Source organism: Aulostomus chinensis, chromosome 20, assembly GCF_037954235.1.
Source record: "Aulostomus chinensis isolate RoL2024-O1b breed Wild chromosome 20, RoL_Achi_v1.0, whole genome shotgun sequence".
NCBI lineage: Eukaryota > Metazoa > Chordata > Actinopteri > Syngnathiformes > Aulostomidae > Aulostomus > Aulostomus chinensis.
Genome location: NC_141339.1, coordinates 10,353,173 through 10,377,495, shown reverse-complemented (window position 1 = coordinate 10,377,495; position 24,323 = coordinate 10,353,173). Strand labels below are relative to the sequence as shown.

Here is a 24,323-nt window from a genome sequence, read left to right as displayed (position 1 = left end):
TTGACGATTTTTTTTTTTTTTTTTTTACCAGGGCACTACAGATCTATACATGGGCACGTGCCCTAGTATAATATGTCTGGCGACGCGGCTGCTCATAGCTACTTTAACAATCAATGTCCAAAAAAAAAAAAGATTTGGAAAAAAGACATATTACAACTTTGAAGAAACAGACAAAAAAAAAAGGATTAAGGACTCGGTCAATGGTACGTTGAAAGGAATCGGTGTAATCTGAAGAAAGAAACCAAAGAAAAAAAAACTGTAAAAACTCATATGTTAATGAAAGATAATGAAACGGGTAAAGTTTGATGATGATTTATGATTTTTTTTATGACAGATTTTAAAAATACCGATAACAAGAACAACAAAGTGCCCATTTTATAGATTTTGTTTGTAAATTGATTTTATCACATAAAGAGGCATCGTCAATATGATTTTTCTTCTGTCCGCTCCCTTTCATTCAGGATTTGGGAACTTTTTAAGTTTATGCTACGCTGTTCTTTTCTTCTGGCAATGAATAAAATAAAATAAATTAAAAAAAAAACTTGTTTAACAGGTGCAAGGGCCATTTTTTTTTTTGCAGAAAATCTTTTACTGCATAAGCATATTTTTTCATAACTGTTAACTCTGACTAAATCATTAATGTCTTAAATTCAAATAAAGGATCCCAGCACCTCAAAAATAGAAGTGTCCATCATTTCTATTAAAACCTTCAACAAAATGGTTTTGTTATGTGACACTTATTATGTCTAAGCGTCAGCGGCATGGAATTATTTGGAAGGGAATTCAATGATTGTTTGCTGTTTCATTTTTGACTGTGATGCTATACTTAGACAGGTTGCAGCTTCAGCTCTATTAATAACCCAAAGGATAATTGTTTTGCAGACAAGAATTGTACAAACAGATCACATGAAGTCACTGAGGCCAACAACAAAACAATCTGTTTTCAAATTGTGATGAATGTAGACGATTAGTAAAAAAATATACAAAAATATACACTATATCAAGCTACAGAAAGACAAACACGTGCGACCTGGAATAGTTGCTCTTCCTGTGCGCGTCCTTGTGCTCGAGCGTATGCAACATAGATCCTGTAGTGAATGTTTACTGTGTGTATTTGTACTACGTGGTGTGCAGTATCGTAGAGTGATATTTATGATGAAGATGGTGACTCACAGCAAATAATGAGCACGGGCACCAATGCTCGATAAGCGAACGGTTTGTTGTTTATCAGGGTTTTGTGGCAGCGTAATTCTTTGTTGTGCACACAGTGGCCTTGTCCCTAGAGCAAATTGTTTAATCCCTAATTAATCTCACAGATATTCATGGTGAAATAGGGATTAACATATTGTTTTGTTGGGAAAATAATGATGCAGGCATTTTGGGAGCTGTAATGAGACATAGCGCAACCTCCTCTCTTGTAAAATTTTGGCAGAAATGACAAAGGACTGTACATCAAAGGGCTACAACTACACAGAGCACATTCAAGGTCGAATATGAACACACGCGCCTCCCTCAATACAGAGACAATGACAGAGGGTGGAAACAGAGTTTTACAGACTGACACTGAATGTATCCAGAAGGGTGTTAATATTGGGATTGATGATCAAGTTCAACAATGAATTAATACACCTGCAGCCATTATTGGGCTAATGCACTGTAGAGCAGCTTCAGCTCAATGTGATGACACCTGTTTAGTTGAATAGTAGCAGCCAACACAGCCAAAATAATGAGGCAGCAGCCCATTCAAAGCAGGCTCCCTCCCTCTTATTATCCGCCGGTCCGGACCACAGAGGTACTGATATATTGAATTTTTTTTTCAAATAGCTAACAATGGTGTTTAATGAGGCTCCAATTAAATTAATCTACACATCATTATAGATATGAACACGATTATTATTAAAAAAAATTCAACAGGTTAGTTTTAAATATCATCTTTACACATGTATTCAGGCTTACATCTAACAAATACCATACCGTCTGGCCAAGCAGAGGTTGTGCAGAAAAAAAAACCATTATTACTGTATTAAAACTTCCCCCAGAAAGTTTTTTTTTTTTTTTTTGGCTTTTAAATATTAATAGTTGTCTTAGGCTCACGAAGATTTTGTTTTTCCCCTCCACTTTTTTTATGAGTCCAGAATGCAGAAAAGAGACAGCCACATATATTTAGCTTGAAGTTAATGGTGACTAACAACAGCTGCAGGAACCAAAATACAGGAAAACAGGTGCATTTTTTTTTTTAACTATGTTGTTTTTCTCTGTGCTACTGTGAACAAGTGTGGAACTGTATGTGTTATAGTTAGGTTGCTAGCTACAGTATGTCTCATACCTCTCAATAAAGTCTGGTCTTTACTGTTACCTGCAGGCTTCAAACTTCCATATTATAATTGTGTTTTTGAAATTTGGACAGGGATTGGCAGCAAAAATATTTGTAATTTCACAAATCCTTTTTGTAGGACTGCCATGCATAGTAGAAAGAACACTTTTAGCTGGAGGGGGACTTTAAATACTTTGTGGTCTGACCAAATGTTCTAAAATCTGTTTCTGTGTATTTAAGGTCCTGTATGGTTTGTGTTTTTTTTTTTTTTTTTGGGTGTGTCCTTTCACGTTGAATTTATCAGAACAACTTTGAAACATCACATTGTGAAGGTGGAAGTCAAGTTGAAAGTTTTACAGGATCCATGTGTGAATTTTGGAATGAACCAGGCAGGCTTTTTCCCAAATTTCATTTCTTTTTGCTAAGCGAAGCTAAATTAAGCTAATAGCCTGGAGCGCAGTGATTATAAGTTTGACATGCTTTTTTTAAATTTTAATTTTCAAACAAACTTTTCACTTAACTCTTAGGAGGAAACAAATGTGCTTCAAAGCTGTATGTTGCATCGGTCAGCATCCAGGCCAGTGCTGTGTGCGCTAGGTCAGGTCAAACGGAGGCGATATAATGGTGCTCTCCTTGATTGTGTGAGGGAGCTCAGGGACAACAGGAACTGAGGTAGCAAAGGTCGCAGCGCCAAGTGGCAGGTTATGATTAATGGATATGAACTTTGTCAGGCATGTTCTGCAGCCTGCGGTCCTATAGAGAACGATGGACACAAAACACACACACACACACACACACACACAGACAATCAAAGGGGGGAGAGAATACACTCACAAAGGATGTAGTAGAACCACACATCATTTTGTCCATTAGTGTATCCTCTCACTGTGTTTCGCCTGCCCCAATCAATATTGCTGCATCCCTTTGTTCACTTCTGTTAGATCTTTAGGTTGAGTTTCCCTCAATGCTCTAACAAGCTTTATTTATACTCTTTGTTTTGTAAGAGACTGTGCAGCATTTGCAGTACTCTGGCTACCCTCACATGCTCGCTCAGAGACGTTTGGTAACCCTGGTTCCCTGTGATCTGAGTGAGGGATTAGCCGTCACAGAGGCTGCCCTACCGCCACGCTGGCCAGGAGTTGCATCCAGCACAATATTCTCATAGTACGAAAAGTAGGGTTGGATGCTACATCCATGGGGAAACATCGCCAGTGACTTATGACATTGTTGGGGGTTGGGGGTGGAGGTGGGGGTTGTAATTGTCCCATAGCTGAAAAGCTGATTGCTCACCAACTAACCACTGTAGTTTCTGTTTCTTCCTCCTCGCTCTGACAGCAACCTCCAGCTGTCTCATCCAGCCCAGAAAACTCTCCAGTGAGGAGGCTCACATCCCAGGTGAATGTCCAGTATACATTCCTGTGCTAGGTTGTTTCAAGTCAAGTCAAGTCAGTTTTATTTGTACAGTGCCAGTCACAACAAAAGTTATCAGGTAGTTAATAGTTGCCAGAAGACTTTTGTTTCAATGTTAACACAACTGAGTTATGGACATGTTTCGCAGTGATGAAGTTAGCCTGCCAGCTTTGGACGCACTGACATTGACTGCCAAAAATGAAAGCCAGCTGCTGATGTAAATGGGCATCTAGGGTTCATCCATCTGAAAAGGTACAATGATGACATAATGAACATGGACACGGAGACTCAACATTAACATTACTAGCAGCTGCAGCTACTTTTCCCCTCGTCTTAACAACTCAAAGTGGATAAAAATAATAAAGGACTCAGTGGCAATGACTTCCAGTAATCACCTCAAACCTTAAGGCAAGTTTACTGAAATACCATATCCTTAGAATTGAAGAGATATGATCTGATTTTTGGTCCCAAGGAGGACCGGAGAAGCAGAGTTTGGAAATTACTGCAGTTGTCTGATAGTTTTTATTTTTTAGTGTTGATTCCCAACTCACAGCAGCAGCATTAGTGCTCATTGGGGGCATGAGTCTGCATTACACTCTGCCTGGTAGGATAAACCCGTAGGATTAAAGTTCTCATAAACTGAAATTATAGCCTACCCTTTGTTGTGTGACAGACTGGATGAGATAATGATCCCTGTCCCAAAGAAGACACAAAGAGCTGGTAACCCCAAACAGACACGTAAGGCCTGTTCATGATCGGAGTTAAGCCCTCTCCAGGTTGCTTTTGAAACACTAATAGCTCCAGCAGGGAAGGCCGAAGGGAGACACTCTAAACTCAGCATCGCCCTCCCATAGTGGACAACTGCATGCAGGAAGTGTGTCCTTGCAGAGTAATTCACCTGATAAATAAAATGACAGTTTGAGAGAAAGCAACCTCAGGGGCTCAAAAGGTAACTCTATAGCCTGAAACTCACTGGGTCGGTCCAAGACACGTAACAAAACGTAATGACATGTCATGCATGTCATAATGACATTAAGTGTAGTGCCTGACTCACCTGCCCCTGTACAACAGATAATCAATTTTTTCATGCCAAGTCTATTTTATTTTCCTCACTGTGCAACGATGGCATTTAAAATGATAGAATCGTTGAACTGTTGGCCTCAACCGACAAAGTCTTACATCACCTCTGTTGGTTTCAGTCTTAGTCCTAAGACACATAATGTTCATTTCTCAAATTGTCAACCATCTTAATATCTGGGAAACACACTTAAACAATTTCAAAAAACATTTCATGGGCTCAGACCTCTGAGTCAGACTGATTCAACGAGCTGCCTGGAACAGCCATTATGTGAAAGTACATCTACTGTGTATAAACAACTTCCCAGCAAATTCAACCGCCCTGCATTCTCATCAGTTCATGCCTGTTTGTTTATGAGACTGACTTGTACTTTGTCCTCCCTTGTTGCCCCCCCCCCCTCCCTCTCTCTGTTTGTCAGGCTATCTGTCTAACTGAGGAAATTGACAGTGCTATGCCATTAACCTATTGATGCCACATGTCTTTGTTAGCCTAGTGTTCAACAATCTAATGAATGAAGGTGATATTTATTATCAGGGCAGTGCTGGTGTTCAGGAAGGAAGCACATTGACTACATGCCTAACAAACGACATCATATTATATACATGAAAGGCACTCTCAAAAAACATGGAATATCAACATTCAGGTCTAAAATTACATAAATAAAAATATCACTCAACTTTATTAAATGTAAAAAAAAAAGCGTCTCATTGAAAAGTATTCAAGGTACAAACATGCAACATATACCGACAGCTGTATAATGGCAAAAAAGTAGTTGTCGGGCGGCATGGTGGTGCAGTGGTCAGCACTGTTGCCTCACAGCAAGAAGGTTCCTGGTTCAAGTCCCAGCTCCAGCATGGGATCTTTCTGTGTGGAGTCTCCATGTTCTCCCTGTTCCTGTGTGGGTTCTCTCTGGTACTCCAGCTTCCTCCCACAGTCCAAAGACATCAAGAGGGGACGAGGCTGATTGATACTCTAAATTGACTGTAGGTGTGACTGTGAGTGTGAATGGTTGTCTGTCTCTGTGTGTTGGCCCTGTGATGGACTGGTGACCTGTCCAGGGTGAACCCCGCCTCTCACCTGAAGGCTGCTGGGATAGGCTCCAGCCCCCCGCGACCCTTAACAGGATAAGAGGTAGAAAATAGATGGATGGATGGAAATTAGTTATAGATTATTTGAATATTAATTCTTGAACAACAGAGCCAGTCTCTAATTTTCTGGTTTGTTTTCACTTCCTGCGTCTCATTTGTACGGCTTTATGTCTCTTTTTATGCACAGGCTTGTGTCAATGTTGTTTTAGAAATAGGCTAGGCTGTGTCTCAGCTCTGCTGGGAATGGAGCCAAGGGAAGCTCACCAGCTCGATATGTGTGGAGTTATTGGGGTTAAAGCTACTTAAGTCTGATGTTTTGACCGTTCTAGATAAAGACATCAGATACTCTTGGGTACAAGGACAATTTGTGAATGTCTTGTCGCCAGAATAGCTTGGCACTGGTAATGGAAGGGTGAGAGGGGACAGATCTGCAATGGAGGATTAGTTTCTCCCAGAAACACAAACAGTACGTCATATATCATGTGGTAATGCCACAATTCTACTACATGGATGATTCCGGCTGCGGCAAATCTGAATATCCTTTTACAATATCAAGCAGGGAGCATTGCAAGTTCTTTAATCCCTCCAACTGGCGATCAATTTAGATATAAAGACCCTCCCAGGGTTTATAAAGAGAGTAGAATGAAAGAAAGTTGAGGAGGTCTTTTTTTTTTTTGTCAACAACAACAGCAGTCAAATTATTGTAGCGATGAAGAAGCGAAGACATTCCAGATGGACGTATGAGTCATGGTTGTTGACCTGGAAACGTTGCCCTCAATGTGAACTGAGCCTGGACATAAAATCCTCAGTTTACCAAATCCAGACCCAAAAGTCCCCCTGGAGATGGAACATGTAGGAGCTAAGGTTCAGTTTGTCGTTTCCTCTCCGCAGAGAAGCCGGGAGCTCCGATGCGAAGTACTGCACTGCTGTTGTCAAGGTTGCAAAAAAACCAAACAAACAAGTTATCCATCAATTAAACACCCCCCCCCACCCAAAAAAAACCTCTATACCTGTTCACATGGATGAAATATTTGTAACATTAGTCATTAGTTCTTATCAATGTACTTTAACACACATTTTGTTGTGATGCATGAGACAAGGTTGTTGGAAACAAAGCAACATTCAAACAAACCCAATATCCCAAGTTTTTATGCTTGTCTGATTTAGCCTCTTGAAAAAAATAATGCAGGGAATGGAAACCCCTGATTCAAATGAGCTCTGACGCTCATTAATGTTTAACTCATTTACACTTCATTCTTTATTGGATTTACTAAATCTGATCAATTACAACTTATCCACCTCAGGGTAATACTGCATGACCTTTCTCTATTTCACAAGTGGGTGACTCCTCTCCCTCTTCTTCAGCCGTAGCTTTTCATCACACTGCCAACCCAAATCATATGATGGAATCTCACTTAAAAATGACACATTTCTTGTATCCCGACTCATCCACGGTTTGCACAAACATTTATTTCATACTGCTTTCCTTTTTTCAGCCGTTTGGCTCTGTATTTTCAATATGCAGCACCACAAACTGTAGAGCCGAAAAGGGCTTTCCGATGCGAAGGAATAAGGAAATCACAATGGTGTAAATATAATATACGTGACAACAGGATAAAATGTGGATGTTTTCTGTCTGAAGCAGTAAAGTGCTGACCGTTAGAACACTGCTGCTCTTAGCATCTCAGCACAGAAGACGACCCACTATACCTAAGTTAAGACGTGTATTACTACCTCATACAACCCCTTGTCAATAAATCTGAAGATAGAAGTTCTTCCATCCAAGTACCCAACCCACCCCCCATCCATTTCTAATATTTTAAGAGGGGGTCATTGATTTTTAGGCTTTCTTGTAGATAACAAAGAGCAGATTCTTTGACCCTCTGGTGTTGTTGCCGATTTCCATCGTAAAGTTTCCTCACTAATTTAGTAACTAACACTCTTTCATTTAGGTTGCTGTGATGCCTGACAGGAGCTGCCACGTTGTGGAGAGTCAGGTACTTCGAAGGTATTGCGCTCTTGGAGGAATGCATCATGATTCATCCCTGTGATGGCCATTTGTGCCAGGCATTAATGTGGGGCTGTTAGCTTCTCTAGCTTCTGAGTGTGAGTCACGTCAAGGCCTTGTCACACATATGAATGATTTTATATGATAAGAGAATGCTTGTGACTTGTTCCTTGGTGTCTACCACCTGGTAACTGGCTCTGGATGTGAAGTGCTGTACTTTTACGGTCTGCTTGAAGATAGTTTGGCGAACAGTTAGCGTAGCACGTTGACTCTTTTGACTTCTGCAGCCTTTGAAATGCTCCAGGTTGTGAAACCGAGTCTAGCTGAGGTTTAATGATTGACACAGACTTTCAGCATGGATTTAAAAAAGCTGACACAAAGAGGACAAAAACTCATTACGCGCTTGTAATTGTAACATAACAGGACCCCCCGCGCACGCGCGCACACACACACACACACATTCAGCTGGATTCATACCTGACAATTAAAGCAAACTAAAACCTAATTTATTTTATTGTCTGAGACATTTCATGAGATACGATGTTCTGCTGGCTCTACATCCCTGATTATCCTGACAGTTCATTTGCGATAACAATTTTTCAATCTGAGCTGTCCTATGTGATGTCCCTCCAAACTTAAGTTCTATTATCCCTCTAGTATAATAACGCAGTGTTATAGAAAATGGCTCCTCTCAGACTATGGGTCCTTTTAATTAACTCAAAGAAATTTCAAGGTTTTAAAGAGGAGCAAAGTAAACCATCTACAGGACACGAGAAAGACCTTCTCTAAACTGATGAGCTGGTTTGCAACGAGCCCAGAAAAAGTCTCATAAACTTCCTCATATAGCTTATGTTCTGCAGGGTGATGCTAACTTCAATTTTAGCCTACAAGAAATATATCATCCCTGCAGCACCAAAATAAATACACAACACTTTTAATTTTTTACCTCGGATATTGTCTTAGTAGTACCTGGAAAACAGCCAGTCACAACTGCGATCAACTATTGTAGCATTTCCAAATCTTTCTAAATCTTGATCTTTACACTGCCTTACTAGCTCAATCTTATAAATTTGGCATTTGCTGAAGATTGTGTTTTAATTAAAATGAGTCCCCTCCTCTCTTCTCTCCTTCCTCTGTCCCTCATTGTCACGCATTTTGACCACCAAGTCAGCCAAACAAGACTATATGGTCATGATATCCTCTAATTTATGTTGGTAATGCGTAGTTAGAATAGAGGGCTTCACTGTGCACGAGATGATGAATTGTGTGGTGAGTTTCTCTGCATCACATTATAGGAAACGCTTGTTTTGATGGTGCAGAGAAATGTTAACCACAATCAACAAAAAGCAGCAGCAGTAACCTTCCATCTGATAGATTTACCCAATCACCTGATGACATATGAACAATTGCAGCTCAAGAAGCCACACGACCCGCCAACATTTTTTGATCAATCTGACCAAACAGAACATTTGTGTACATTTCTTAAATATGTATGATGCTTTGATGACACACATAGATTAACCTTTTAAGAAGACAAAGAGGTATTTATTTTCATCATAGATGTGACAATCGTCCTCTGCATTTAACCCAGTGACGTGCAGCCCCGACTTATCGTTACATGCACGTCTTTGATAGTGGTGGGAACCCACACAGACATGGGGAGAACGTGCAAACTCCAGGACTCAAACCAGGGACCTTGCATCGATGTACGGTGGTGATGGTTGCAGGACCCAAATGCAGAGAATGGAGGGCAGGCAGGACTTGATGCACATTAGATTTATTTCACAAAACAAAAGCTTGACTGGCAAAGTAATACAAAAACTCAAAAAGGCACTGGGAAACAAGCAAGCTCGATAAATGGTGAGATGACGGGACGTGATGTGACATGGCATAAGGATCTGACAAAAGTGAGCGAACAACCAAACTCAAGTAAACTCAACTAAAAGACTACACACTTAACAGGGGGAGAACACAAGGGCGGGGAGGTAGCTGATAGGGTGAGAAGGCCAAGGAGCAGGGCTGAGACTGACCAGGACTGATTACAAAACAAGACCCTGGCGAGGCACTGAAAAAAGGCGGGAAACAGACGAAAAGACACGATAGGGAACAGCTGACAAAATCAAACAGGAACACAAGTGAACTAAAACACAAACAAGAAACATACTGCGACCCGTCCAGGGTGAACCCAGCCTCTCGCCTGAAGGCCGCTGGGATAGGCTCCAGCCCCCCCTCGACCCTTACCAGGATAAGCATTAGAAAATGGATGGATGGAAGAAACATACTGGTGAAAAACCAAGAAAAACATGACAACTTGCAACCTAAACAGTCATTATAAGAAAACTAAAAAGTCTAAAACCTTTAGTCCATAACAAGCTAAACGTGGCCCTAATAGGACTGTGAGAGTGATTACGTAAAACAGAAAGAGCTGTTTGGCGTTGGCAGCCAAATAGCAATTAGGGAATAGAAGCTGTCATGTTAGTAATGTCATATCATTGCACCAAATAAAAGATGGGGGGGGGGGGGGGGGGAGAGCCTCGCAGAGAAGCTCAGCAGCAACAAAGACTGAAAAGAATGATGACTTAAAAAAAGGGTGGTGAATCTGTCAAGATAAAGAGGAGCTATTTCCTGTTAATAGAATTCCCAGTAATTCCGAAATGAGAAGATGGAGTAGGTGTTTACAAAATCCAGATAAGTATAGATTTTATAGATCGCTGCATTGCTCCCCTCTCTATCAGTACAGCCCATTAAGATGTTGACATCAAGTCATCCATCAGTGAAGATGTGTCCAGCTCTATCAGACCATCAGCCTGATCTATTAGTGCACAGCACTCCTTCAATTATATGACCCCAGTCTCTCTTTTTGTCTTTTCTTCTTCCTTTTCAATTTGCTCCGTCCTTGTTTTTCGTTACAGCTATATCACCCTTTCTGTAACAAATCATACACACCCGCAGAGGAGCCTCCTTAATTCACCTCTCTTGTAATCCTTTCTTTGTCTCAGTCTTCAGGCGAAGGCGCTGTTTTTGTAGAGAAAAAGGCAAATTTAATACTTTAAGTCGAAAAAAAACAAAAAACCTCCCGCGAGTCTTTACATTGATACAGGAGAAAAAGTTGCTCGAGCCTTGTGTGGAAGTTCCAATCACACAATGCCTTTGTGAAAAGCTGCTTTCAGATTTTTTTAAATGCCTGTATTGTTTTTAGACTTGAGCCGTTCCTCCTTCCATTCATCTCTGACTTGGTTGATTAAATACTTACGCATTTTATTCTTCTCCAGAAACCGTGCAGCGAATAATACAGAATGGAGCAGCCTAAAAAAAGGTGACTTATTTGATACACATACACTTATGCCTTCTGCGGAAACTAACCCAAATTTTAAACATGCCAAGATACCTTTCTTCAAAGTTTTAAGTACTTCTCTCACTGAGAACGAATGATCCATGAGATTGGCCTTTGCTTGAATGTGTTAATATTTCATAGACTTGAGGTGGTGCAGGGATTAAGACGGTTCGACTGACAGACAATCCTCCGTGGAAGCCAGTGATCGATATCCATCAGGGACTGTTGTGTTTAGAAGGCCTGGCAACAACCCATTGAAGATGATGAACTCTGCCTGATGGGAGCAAAAGAGGGAAGAATGAAGGGCCCCTTGCATCAGGATAGGGCGTGGAGAAGAATACAGAGCCAGAGAACAGCTAGAACCTCCTTTGTCCTTGCACAGTTTTGTGCAACTCACTTGGAAGTAACTTTTCATTCTATTGACAGTTATATTCAGGATACTCTACAATTGTCAAGTTCAGCGGTTAACAGACTTGAAAGGAAATTGACTTTACTTTTACTCGGTTAATTAGAAAACTTCCTTAGTCCCCGCTTCGTTCTGATATAGTTCCCTCCAAAACTGATGTTGCATTTTAGCTGACAACAATCATTTACCTTATGAGGATGAAGGATTTGTGAAATCAGAATCCATCTTGACAGGCCTCAAGTTATATGCACACTCTAAAAGTGGTGCAGCCAACCAGCGTCCTGGAGAAGAACTACTTTTGGTTGTGTAGGTGTGGCACACGCCGCTGGCTCAGAACAATGGTAGCTTGAGATTGAGATTCGAGAAGCTGCTTCTATACCATCAGTTATACTGCAACTGGAGAGTATTTCTTTTTTTGAAACAAAAGCAAGTAACTGCATTAAAGGATTTCCTTTGTGAAAAACACGTTTTTGCCTTTTCACCGACTGAATTTGCCTTCTTCGATCTTTTGTCAATCTCACAAGCTGAAGTTAGCACCCGATTAATGATAAAAGATGGTTCATCCTGCCACATGCCAAAAGTCTGCCCTGTTCCAAACAGTTCCTGTGGGAGATGTCATGGATGGTTCTGTGAAACCAACATGTCAGGTTAAGCACTGGTTGCATTACAGTGAAATTCCAGGTCAGAATTACAACTGCAGAGCTGTTGTGAGCCCAGAACTCTAGACTGCCACCAAAATGGTCGCATTCATGCCGTCTTTTCTCAGGAGTGGGTCAGTTAAATTTGTAGCTAGTTGCATTCTTGTGAGTGAATGATCTTTACTATTTTGATAACACTGGAAGAGCGTTAAGACATTTCAGATAGGAGCATTTCCTTTTCTCTTCACTGGCACAGTGTTTCTCTCCCTCTCCTGCACACTCCTCTACTCTGGAGGCTGGGCTGCATCGAGTGCTGGCTGCGACACTGGTCACGTCGGTCCTCCACACAGCTGCAATTTCCACATTTTGCAGAGTTTCCGATGTGGAACATTTTTCCCACTTTGTTAGCTTTGTCAGATTCCGCTGATTTAGTGGCTGTCTCTTGATTTATCTTTTCTATCAAATGCATGTAGAGAACATGGTTACATTGCGTCAATTTCTGTCTGTTCTTATGATTGTGAGTTTGCACATTGTGTTTTATTTTGAAAATTTACAGTGACAGTCGCGTGGGGACTTGCTGCCGGGCTCAATCTTCTCTGAGCAGATTGATGTGCCTTCTGCCAAAAATAGACTCACTGCATAATTACTAGAAAGTGTTACCCTGAGCTACTTCAGGTGGAAATTGCAGCACTGACTATTATGGCCAGTCAACTTTGGCTGCTGTGGCTAGGCTGTAGTACAGCGTCTGCACGTGTGCGCCCCACCCCTATGTAGTGTGCTTCATGCCCTGTGCGGGGCGCATGCTGTCTTCAAGTACTGTAAAACATTTTGCAAATATCAAGTTTTGGGGCATTGTCAATATTTCTAATAATAACACAACTATATTAGCATGCAAGGTCATTGATTTACAATAAGCTGTAACCCAAAAAAGGGGTGTGACCAACTGAGAAAGCTGGTAGCAGTGTTACCAGTGGAAATGTTGGTCTAGAGCCCTGTGTTAGCAGGTTTTTCTGTTGTTGTAATTACTAATTACTAGTCTAAACAACATGACATGCTGTGGACTTTGAATGTAGTAGAACATTTTAAATCATGTGGCCAACATAATGCTTTCTAAAAAAAATTGGTGCCATGTACGCAAAAAATACAAAACAACAACACATCAAACGCTACAGTGTAGCCTGACATGCACCTCTCTGGAACTGTAGTCATGCATCACACTGATGCAGACCACAACAGCTGTAAGTGGTCTGTTTCGTGACATCCCATTTCTTCATAAGAGTCACCCTCGCCACTGGAAATTGTAGGCTAACAGTGCCATTCTGCTCATCTTGTGTTGAGGACCTTTGGCCACTCTAATATCAGTGACTTACACCAAATAAAGGACAGCTTTGACCAAGAAATTGAAATATGAGGGCTTTGCCAGGACGTGGGTCCAGAATCCCTGTCGTATTTTTGCATCCTGACACCTTGAGGGGTCATACGGCACTTAGGTGGGTGGTAGATGAGGGACTCTTTAGCGTCATGTGTCGTGTACATGTACCTCGCATGACTGTCTTATATTTTTCTACTTCTGAAGATTCTATAAATTAGAACCTAAGTAAAAATGGACACTTTCCTGCTGAGTTTCAGGTCCTTTGGTTGCATGTGTTGTGGAGGAGATATATGTGAAGGGCTGAGTCAGCTGAACACTAGAGCCTCTGGGTTAGTTGGGACTTGTAAAGTGTTCCTTCAGCCAGTGTTTCACTGGTTACGTTTTTTTAAGGCTAACACCAGTGGCTCCCATTGTGCTGTTAAATAATGAATTATTCATGGGGATGGGGGTTTTAGAGCTGGTCCTCTTCCATGAAACATGAGTTGATTAACTAGAAAGAGAGGCTAGTAGGTTAACAAGAGCTGCTGCTCGGGGCTAATGGGACAGAAAATAGCTTTGTTGTGCAAATATGATATGATGATTTTTCTACATCAGTATACACACACAGAATTAACACAGCGGGAGGTTTTAGAGGACTATTATGCTCATTGTTTTTAGCTTAAAATATCAGCTTCATCGTCTAACTTGTGATAAAGACAGTGGCGCCATTTTCCTTCCTCCCCTGAGCTCTGTACAACTTTAATTTGAGCTGATCTAGAATAAACATTCTGCTAGCTTGTAGTGGTGCATTCAGGGAAATAAGAGCCAGCATTTCAGCACATCACGAAAAATCAAGGATGAGGACATTAATGGAGAAAGCGTCCATGTTTAAGAATTAAACTTGGAGAGTGTCCCTGTAGAACCTTAAGTCTTTCCTCGGCCTCTCTGTACATCTGGTTATCAGAATCACTTGTTTAACTTGTAACAATAGTGCGGTACGCATGCCAGGGATATTGAAAGTTCAGGAAACACATGGTGTCAGTGGAGGCTGCTGAGCAGAACTTCACTGTATACTGCTTTATGTAACAATCCTGTTTTTTATTCAGTTTGGAGCACAAAATGCCTAAAAGCGCAGTTTTCAAGGACAACCGACACAAAACAAAGTGATAGTTGCCACTGTATCACATTACTGAGAGTTCTTCAAAGTTCAGTTCACGGGGGTTGCTTATTCCATACATGCACTGATTAACATTTTCTATGAACTTATATCCACCTCACTGTAAACAACTCACACCACCTTAATATCCACAGGGACGGTCGCCCTCATTATGTCTATTCTCATAATTTTGCCTCCCATGACTATTTAATCATGCATCTAGAACCTCTAATTAAGAGAAAACATTCCAGGCATGGAAGCGGGCTGCTTTTTAAAACCCTGCAAGGCATGACAAGATTGGTGGAAAGCACACTGCTACGGCGATTGGTCTTGGGAATTAGCACAGAGAGAATCAATGGTGAATAAATGGTGCATCCATCTAGCTTTTTACAGCAATCGACAGAAGTAATCCTATTAGACTGTTACACCTTTTGTGTCTTGGATGTGGGGCTTCATCCTTGCATACATGCACACATGTGTAGGTGTCTTTACTTTGTGTATGTGGAGAGAAGCCTTTTCCTTGTGGCTCAGATAGCATATTGAGCTGCCATTTCCTTTTTAGCACAGCCTGAATGTTTTAATGAGACTGTCAATTTCCCTCTTGTCCACCTTATGTGTGCTCTTCCATCCTGCTCCCAGCGCAACTGGTCAGCACAAGAGAAAGATTGTGCTGAGAATGGCTGTTACATTCCTTTTGGGAGTCACAATCCCCTGCAAAGTCACTGTCTGATTTTTAAAGCCTTGTTTCAAATTCACCTTCGGTGTCATCCCTCAGTCTCGGGGAAATGTTGTTGTCAAGTCCAGGAAAATGCTGCTTGCATAATCACATCAGAGGGACTTGAAAATGCAGTTTAGGGCATGTGAACAGACTAACATCAACATTATCCTTTCAAAATTCTGTGGAAAAGCACTTGCAATAGAAGACCCGTGTTGTGGAGTGATTTCTCCTGTTTAGTGAAGTGATTTGACATCCTGACTGCAGTTTGAGGTAGTTGTTAATTCAGTTGCGCAATAACAAAAATGAATGTTTCCAGAAAGTTGCCAGATAGTAGTGGTGCAATAATCGTCTGTTACTGTACCTGCTGATACATTTTTAATATTGTTCAATTGTATTGTTTCATATTTTTCAGATTTTAATTGTTGTGCAAGTTAACCCTGAGTTTGTACTCAAGACATTTGACTTCAAACTTGAATTTGGTGTAAGTTACCATGACTGAGATGGTTGTGGTTATTGATCAGACCGATGTTGTGGGCCACACTCCACTTAACTGCACACAAGCGTATAATATCTCAGATAATATAAAAATTAAAATGGGAGACATTGTCCCCACATTGATAGAAACAAAACTTCTTCAAACCCCTGAGTTTATAGTTCGTGGAAAAGCTGAAACAGTAGCACACACAAATGAACCATTCATAACTATTTATTTGATATTTCAAAAATGGTGGACGAAATGTTTGTTGAGCACGAAAGAGTTTTGAAGTTAAAAATTAAGTTCCCCCAAAGCTATAAAAACCTACATTTTATTTGTTGCGAACAAAATTATTTATTTGAAAAAAAAAAAACCCAAAAAACAAAATTCCACGTGACAGGTAGATCGCGAATGCGTGTGCCTGCATTTTAAGCGATTTCTACTATTTCTCAACTGATAATTTAAACCAAACAAAAATGTGAGGTACCTTTGGTATCTAACAACGTAACAATCTGAGCTGTGTACTGTAGTTTTCCTCCCAGAGTCTGACTAATTTTGCCTACTGTAGGTGGAAAATTGCGCTGAGAGCTATTATAATCTTTGAAATTATCTGATAATTTGCTTCAATTGCCAGCTGGTGGAAATGCACTTACATGATGTTTCATGGTTGAGAAAGAGCCCCAGAGAGCTGTTTAAATAATTGGACTTCTTACTCCTACAGAGATTTGACAGTATGTCTCAGGCTGCATATGTGGAGCTTGCTGTATATATTATTTTATGCCACAGTACACTTTTCTGAATTATAATATGAAAGGAAGAATACATGTGAAGGAACTCTGATCATTTTTGCAGCTGTATTCCCATCAGATTACTCTGACATTAGTTTTCCTCAAAATCTGTAGCGGTTGTAATACTAAGAAAGCTTTGGAGGATAAAAAAGGCAGCAGCCAGAGGGGTTTATTGTATTTTCACAGCAAAAACATGATAATTATGTTTTTTCTGCTGGTCCTTTTGCATGACAATTTCACACCTTGTCTTGCAGCTTTAATGCTGCTGACTTCAAGCACTTAACCCCGAGCTGCTCTTGGAGCGATCCATTGAAGGCAACCGTGTGTTTTCAACCGTCTGAAGAAACTGCAATCATGTAGGAGGAGTTTGACTTTATACCTCAGAGGGTGTTTATAAGACTAATCTTAATTACTAAAGCTAATTGCCTGTAACTGTTTTTAATCTTTCATTTCAGTGGATTTAATGGAAAATCTGCAGAAAAGACAAAACCCTTTATTATTGAACATTCAAAGCCAAAAATAGGCTAATTTTTTTTTGTCATCCAACGATGAAATATTATCTCTCGTGCTTTTGAGTGCACTGTAATCATATTTCCCCTCACATCTGTCAAATGATGGCCTATTTCACTCCAAGGAGTCAGAACAAATCAGACATATTAGGCTTGAATTGTTTAGTTTTCATCACTTTGTGTATCAATGGGCTGCACTCTCCAAATTGAATACCTGCTTTCAGATGAGACAAATTCTTGCTAAGTGGTTCTTTGGGAGCAGTAAATCTCTTTTTGAGGCATCCGTCTCTCCCTCCATCCCAGCTGGCCACCAGTGTTAGGAGGCATTTATAGAAATTCATTGTCAGGACAACATCTAATGACATAAGTTTGATGTAAAATACAGACGACAGCTGACTTTTTGTCAATGTGTAACTGCTGTAACCAAAATACAAGTCGACTCACTGGTGGGAAAGAAAAGCTAGGAATGTCAGAGCACACTGGAGTGTACTTGCAGCCAGACGAATGACCAGTATACTTCAAATATACATGTACCCACACCCACACACACACTGCTGAAACACTTACAAATATACAAATAAAGGGCATAAATAAAAGCATGAATAAGTGCATGCAATCGTTTTTTAAATTAAAATCTACTAAAATGTGTGTATACGATTTTATGTTTTTAAAGTAAGCTTATGTTAGGACAAAATTATAATTTCAATTGTACAGTGCATTTTTCTATGTTCATGTACAAATATGTGATTGAAAAACAAAATGCATCAGCCCCCCTTGGGAATTTCACAGAATTTTAACTTAAAGTGTATTTTCCTGTAATATTGTCATAGACTGTGTATTGTAATGCAGTATTATTATTTTAAAGTGTGTGAAGGGCTGGCACGGTGGTGCAGTGGTCAGCACCGTTGCCTCACATCAAGAAGGTTCCTGGTTCAAGTCCCGGCTCCATCACAGGATCTTTCTGTGTGGATTGATTGATACTCGACCGCAGGTGTAAATGGGCTTTGACTTGCTACCTCTTAGGAATGATTTATTTTGGTTGCAATCTTTGCTTAAGCTTCACTACTTTTAGGAATAGTCCTGACTTTTCATTTGCAACCTTTCCAGCCTTTGCTCGGTCGTTTCATCACCCCAGACATCATCACTTTCCCTTCATTGCTCAGGTCATAATTATTACTATTGAAAAGCCCTGCACATCCAAACTGATGCAAGAGGAGCACCTTCACCTACAGCGCCCTTTTTTGAAGTGTATTTCTCCATTCAGGAGTGATCTGGTACTTCTGAAGTTGAACCGAAATAGATTTAATGTACTGCATTGGCCGTCATCATCATGTTTAGAGGTGTCAACTACAATGTCACACTTTTGCTGTGCTGGTGTTATTACCTAGAAGCCATTAATATGTCATGAAATGACTTTGTCAATAGTGACTTATCAAGACTTAAGGCAAGCAACATTTTTGGTGTACCGAAAAGAGCAGGGGAATCTTTTCCCATTTGTAAGATCACTTTAGAAACACATAAGGATTCTTCATTATTATTATTTGCTCTCACTTAACGTTGAAGGTCCTTTTTAAATTCAACTGTTTTGCCTCGAAAAAGAGAGGCAGCATTAATCAAGTTGGAGCAGAAATGGGCTTTGTCGTGGTTTTGGGAAAAAAATTACATTTAAATAATTACATGGAGAAACTGTATATTCTGTTAATATTTGAGGATACGCAGTGATTTTTACAGAGTTTTCACAGATGGCTCTCATTCCCTTCATTGCATTCAATCCTCTCAAAGTGAGTATGCCCAACCGCGACTGATATGAAAAGTTTCCTGTGCATGTCTTTATGAGTCATTATCAATAACCAGTCAGGCTACAAGGTCATCTGGTCGTGGTCAGTCTGCTGAGAGGCAGCAGAAGTGAGCCAGGTGGTAATTGGTGTAATGTGATGGGATGATGGGGCGTTGATGTGTGTTGAATCAATAAAAGTCACAAATATCTCTCCTTGTAAACCACCTACAGTGACAGTGGACATATGTCATCTATGGTAGATAAGAAAAATTATAAGCTAAATGGGCAATAATAGATTAAAACTAGTTGTAATAGTGGTTGTAAACTCCATGAAAAGCCAAGCAAAATTGGACATTGATCTCAAAGAATGTACTGCATCTATTCTTAAATAATGATGTATTCACAGGGGCGGCACGGTGGTGCAGTGGTCAGCACTGTCGCCTCACAGCAAGAAGGTTCCAGGTTCGAGCCCCGACTCCATCACAGGATCTTTCTGTGTGGAGTCTCCATGTTCTCCCTGTTCCTGTGTGGGTTCTCTCTGGTACTCCAGCTTCCTCCCACAGTCCAAAGACATCAAGAGGGGACGAGGCTGATTGATACTCAAAATTGACTGTAGGTGTGACTGTGAGTGTGAATGGTTGTCTGTCTCTATGTGTTGGCCCTGTGATGGACTGGCGACCTGTCCAGGGTGAACCCCGCCTCTCGCCCGTAGCCGCTGGGATAGGCTCCAGCTCCCCCGCGACCCTTAATAGGAATAAGCGGAACAAAATGGATGGATGGATGGAATTGTAGTACTGTATTACCTTAAAGCTTACAGATATCTATATGTACTTAGGTCACACAGTGTATACATTTTTGTCCTAAGGCAAACTATTAAACTGGCTATTTTAACTGGCTCTAGGTGCCCAAATCATTATACAGTGATAGAGCACGTTCGCACCAGTGTGACTTTAATAGCTAAAATCCAGACAAAGATGCCTTTGACAGTCCGTTTCAGCGTGTCTCAGATCAGACATTGCTGTTCACTTCTGTAGTGTTTTTTTGCTCGGCAGAGCAACACATTAGCAGCACTAAAAACACTGAAAACACACACTAAATAGTGTCCCAAGCCCCCCCCCCCAAACCCATGAGGCAACTCGGCCAGACGGCCCGGAGCCGGTTTTCACATACACACCCATTCAAAACCTGGTACTGGACTGTTCTTGCTGTCAATGAGCGCGCGCAATATGAGCATTATGAGCATAACGTGCATAATCTAATTTCACCCCCTGAACATGCATGAAATTCGCTGAAATTCGGCACAATTGTCCGGTCTGGCTAAACACTCACGAATCAAAAACAAAAACACCACAAAAGTCTAAAGCGCCACCTAGGGAGCCACACAACAAAAATAATTTTTTATAATTTAGAGCACTATAACTCCTCCCACGAAAGTCCCACAAACATGGGATCAACACCGTTGGACTCGTCTCATCAAGACGCAAAATTCATACACTCTGACCCCTCACCTATCTACAACAGAATGTCCACAAATTTGACAAAACTGTCAAAATCAGGACTTTTTTTACTTCCCGCACAAAATCTTTCTCCTCCTCAGCCATTAATGCTATCGCTTCCAAACTTTCACACATTACTCTCCCAACTGTGCTGATTAAAAGTTGCTAAAGGTTTTTTATATGAATTACTCGGTTTGGATTTTACAAGCCCTCAAAGTGGGGGAGACACGTTTCACGCTTACAATGGAAGTCTATGGGGAGACCGTGTCCTCTCAGGGTACATACTGTCAAACAAACGCTTCGCACGTCTACACCATACATCCCACAGCTTTAAAAAACACACCACTGCATTCCTGACTAAAATCCCTACAAAAATATGGTATTATGAGTCACTCTTGACCAACGTATGCTGACTTATTCCACTTTTCCACACTCCAATTCTGTTAATCCTCCTCTCTCTCCACTCTAGCACAGATCACAGACAGAGCAGTGGGGGAGGGGTTCTTAAAGGGCCAGCTCTCAGCTCTGCTCTCACTCTCTGATCAGACTCAGGCTTCTAACTCCTAAACTACAAGGCCTACACATTCGACCAATACACCGTTGGATTGGGGCCGGTGTCAACGACGCGGCCGCTCAGGCCCTAACAACGCTGCTTGCAGCTTTAATTTTTCTTCCTTCAGAATCTGAACAGTAATTGGCAGGTTGAGATTTTGCCAAGGAAACAAATAGTTAAAACTTCAGCATTGCCATCTCACTTAGTCAGTCATGAAGTTACTGTAAAGGAAAGTTGTTCTTAAATCTTCTGTCTGAGTTCATTCGCCACACACTCCTACGTTAACTGTGATTCTTTTTTTTTTTTTGAAGGAGCAAAAGAAAGGAGGGGTCGCTCTCATTTGAACCTTTTTCATCACAACATTTTGGATGCCTGAAATGTGAGCATGTAATTTGTTTTTATATAATTGGATGGTTGTAGTCTTGTAGAGTGATCATAATAGCTTAATTCTAGCTTGACACATAAGCAAACATCATTTGCCAAAACAATAATTGGCAAATGGCGTGCGTTGCATCAAGGGAGTTAAATTAAACAGTCTCAAAAGTTTGGATTGTGAATGCATATAAGATTTCCTGAATGTATAAAAACTTGTATGGACATAGAAAACAAACAGGAGTTGTTGTCTGCTAGCACAGAAATCTGAGCCTCCGTATCCATCCCTGTATATTTCACACAATTAAGAATGAACTTAGCTTTCTCCTTCCCATTCCAGTGCTTCCTGGCATAACGTTCCACACACCACATCCTGCTGGAGTGTCTACATGCTTATAATGTGCAAACAGAATTATAGTTCTGCTGTCAGTCTTGTGCATGCTATCGTGTCATCTGTAACTCATCCCCCTGCTGGGTTTATTGATGCATTGATCCTCTAACGGCCGCCATCACAGTTGTTTAATTGCATCCTGTGCATATGCTGCTGTAAAGCTTATGGTGTGTATGTGTGGGGGTTGCTGTTCATACAACATGTATCTACACGTGTGTGTGTGCGGCTGCTTATTAGTGGACATCGGGCTTTTTTCCAATGTAGCTGCTTCTTCTGGTGGTTTTGAAGTAGTGTAATTAAGTGGGCCAAACAGAGCCTTCTCACGTTGTGATATATCAGCCTTCCTTGCTTACCAGTAAGCATTATGTTAGATTACTTCTAGTTTAGCTTCATCGTCTAGGTTTAGCATTTAAATCATTTTGGGTTCTAACAGATTTTACCTGCCAGAATTGGGATTTTTGGTCAAACATTGGTCAGATTAGCATGTAAACTTAGATTAAAATAAATCAAACTAGAAAGCACACAGAGATCATATACTGTACCTCTGACAAGGCAAAGTTTTGCCCCCTGACACGTTAATGCTCAGGCCCTAAGCATTACTGCGAGGAGGAATGTGTGGGCCCTCGCACCACCATGCACATCGGAGTGTGGCTGGTTTGTTGTAACCTGATAATATTTGGATTTTGAGGCAGCTGCGGGGTGCAAACATCATTTTCTGTATCCATTAAGTGGCATATGAGAACACACATGCTTACAATATATTATCTCACTGTACACAGTGTAATTAAATTAAGTTTATTTACTGTAACCACTAGGTGGCGCTGTGACTTATGTTATGTCCTCAGGCCAGGAATCTCATCAAACGAGCGAAGTTTGGAAAACATCTGATCGGCCACAGTAACACTGTCAAACAAAAACTCACAGTCTTCACAGTAAACTCTCACCAACTTCCTCAAATTTGAGATGGATCTGTTGACCCACGAGCAGGAGCACATCAAAGTGTTAAAAAAAAACAAAAAACATTGCCAGTATGTGGTTCTATGACCAATTTGCCCGAAATTTCATAGCTTCTTCCTTGGACAAGAATACACCGCTTCACCATGTTTGGTTAAAATCAGCCTAACAGATTTTGAGCAATCCTGCAGAAAGTCACAACCAACAACCTGACCTCCTTGGTTTTATTTGGCCGTAGCAATTTTTGTGATATTTATGACTCATTACAGTTTTCAGATTCTAAGTTGGTCGGCCTTTGAGAACTCCTGCAGTATTTTCTGTTTGAGTACCGTAAATTCCGGACGATAGAGCGCACCGTTATATAAGCCGCAGATGCTTATTTTAGGGAAAAAATCAACTTTGTACACGTATAAGCCGCACCAGTAAATAAGCCGTGGTGCACGGCGGAAACACCTCGACCGCCCGTTCTCGCGTTTTGACCCAGTCTTCCAGAGCGTTTTCAAGTCCGGGCCATCTGCTATTATGACCTCTGAAAGCTTTTGTCGTCTTTTTGCATTGGGTCAATTCGTCATGTTGCCGCCTCCAGCGTTTCACCATCAATTCGTTTATGCCAAACTTACGTGCTGCAGCTCTATTTCCATCTTTAACCGCCAGATTGATTGCCTTTAATTTGAAAGCTGCATCATAAGCATTCCTTCTTCTGCTCTCCATCTTGAGGGTGAGTACAAATGACTGAAAATATCGTGTGATGCTCTTTTTACACTGCACCGCGGCATGGACTGGACGCTCCAAGTACAGTACTTAGGGAAATTCCTAGCTAAATATTATGGTAATTTCTCTAAGTACGGTACTTGGAGTTACCATCAGGAACAATAGGGAATTACTGCCCGCTGCCGCTGCCCGCCACACCCCAGGGTGAAGGTAAAATCCTCGTATAAAACGCACCGGAGTATAAGCCGCGGGGCATGAAGCGTCGAAAAAAAGTCGCGGCTTATAGTCCAGAATTTACGGTAGTTCAAGTCAACTTTAATCATAAGTCTCTGAAACACTAATAGCAACATCTTATCTTCTTCACAATTGATTTTAACATTTATACTTTTTTTTCTTTTTTCTAAAAGCCTTCAATAGCTATTCCTTACTTTTGCAAAGATTATTCTCTGGTGTCAGAACGTAGCGTGCCAGAGCAATTTGTCAGACATCATTAGAAGGTTGTTATTCTGGATGTGCAAATTGCATCAATTTTGGTCCCTGTCCTGTTCCACATAGATGACATGTTCCCCTCTGTGCTTAAAACTACATCTGCACAAGAGCATCTTCGCTCACATGGTTAAAGTTGATCCACAGAGGAGGAAAACGTAGGAAAGGGTTGGACTTAATTTGTTTAAGCCAATCTAAGATATTTTCAGAAAGGTAAAGATAAGTTGTACACATAGCAGATATTGACTGTTTCTGATTCAGTTCAGAAGCAGATTTGACAGCAAATCCATGAGATTGTGTCACTCAAATC

At 40.8% G+C, this 24,323-nt stretch overlaps 1 protein-coding gene and 1 long non-coding RNA gene across 3 annotated transcripts in view; both read left to right on the top strand.

Moving 5' to 3' along the window:
• Positions 1-24,323, top strand: part of rgs6 (regulator of G protein signaling 6) — a 101,285-nt gene that overhangs the window by 22,917 nt on the left and 54,045 nt on the right. The gene's annotated exons all lie outside the window — the stretch shown is intronic.
• Positions 3,695-21,440, top strand: LOC147242773 (uncharacterized). The gene is made up of 3 exons (XR_015110676.1): positions 3,695-3,709; positions 3,873-3,976; positions 21,411-21,440. It is a non-coding gene; the product is annotated as an uncharacterized LOC147242773 (long non-coding RNA).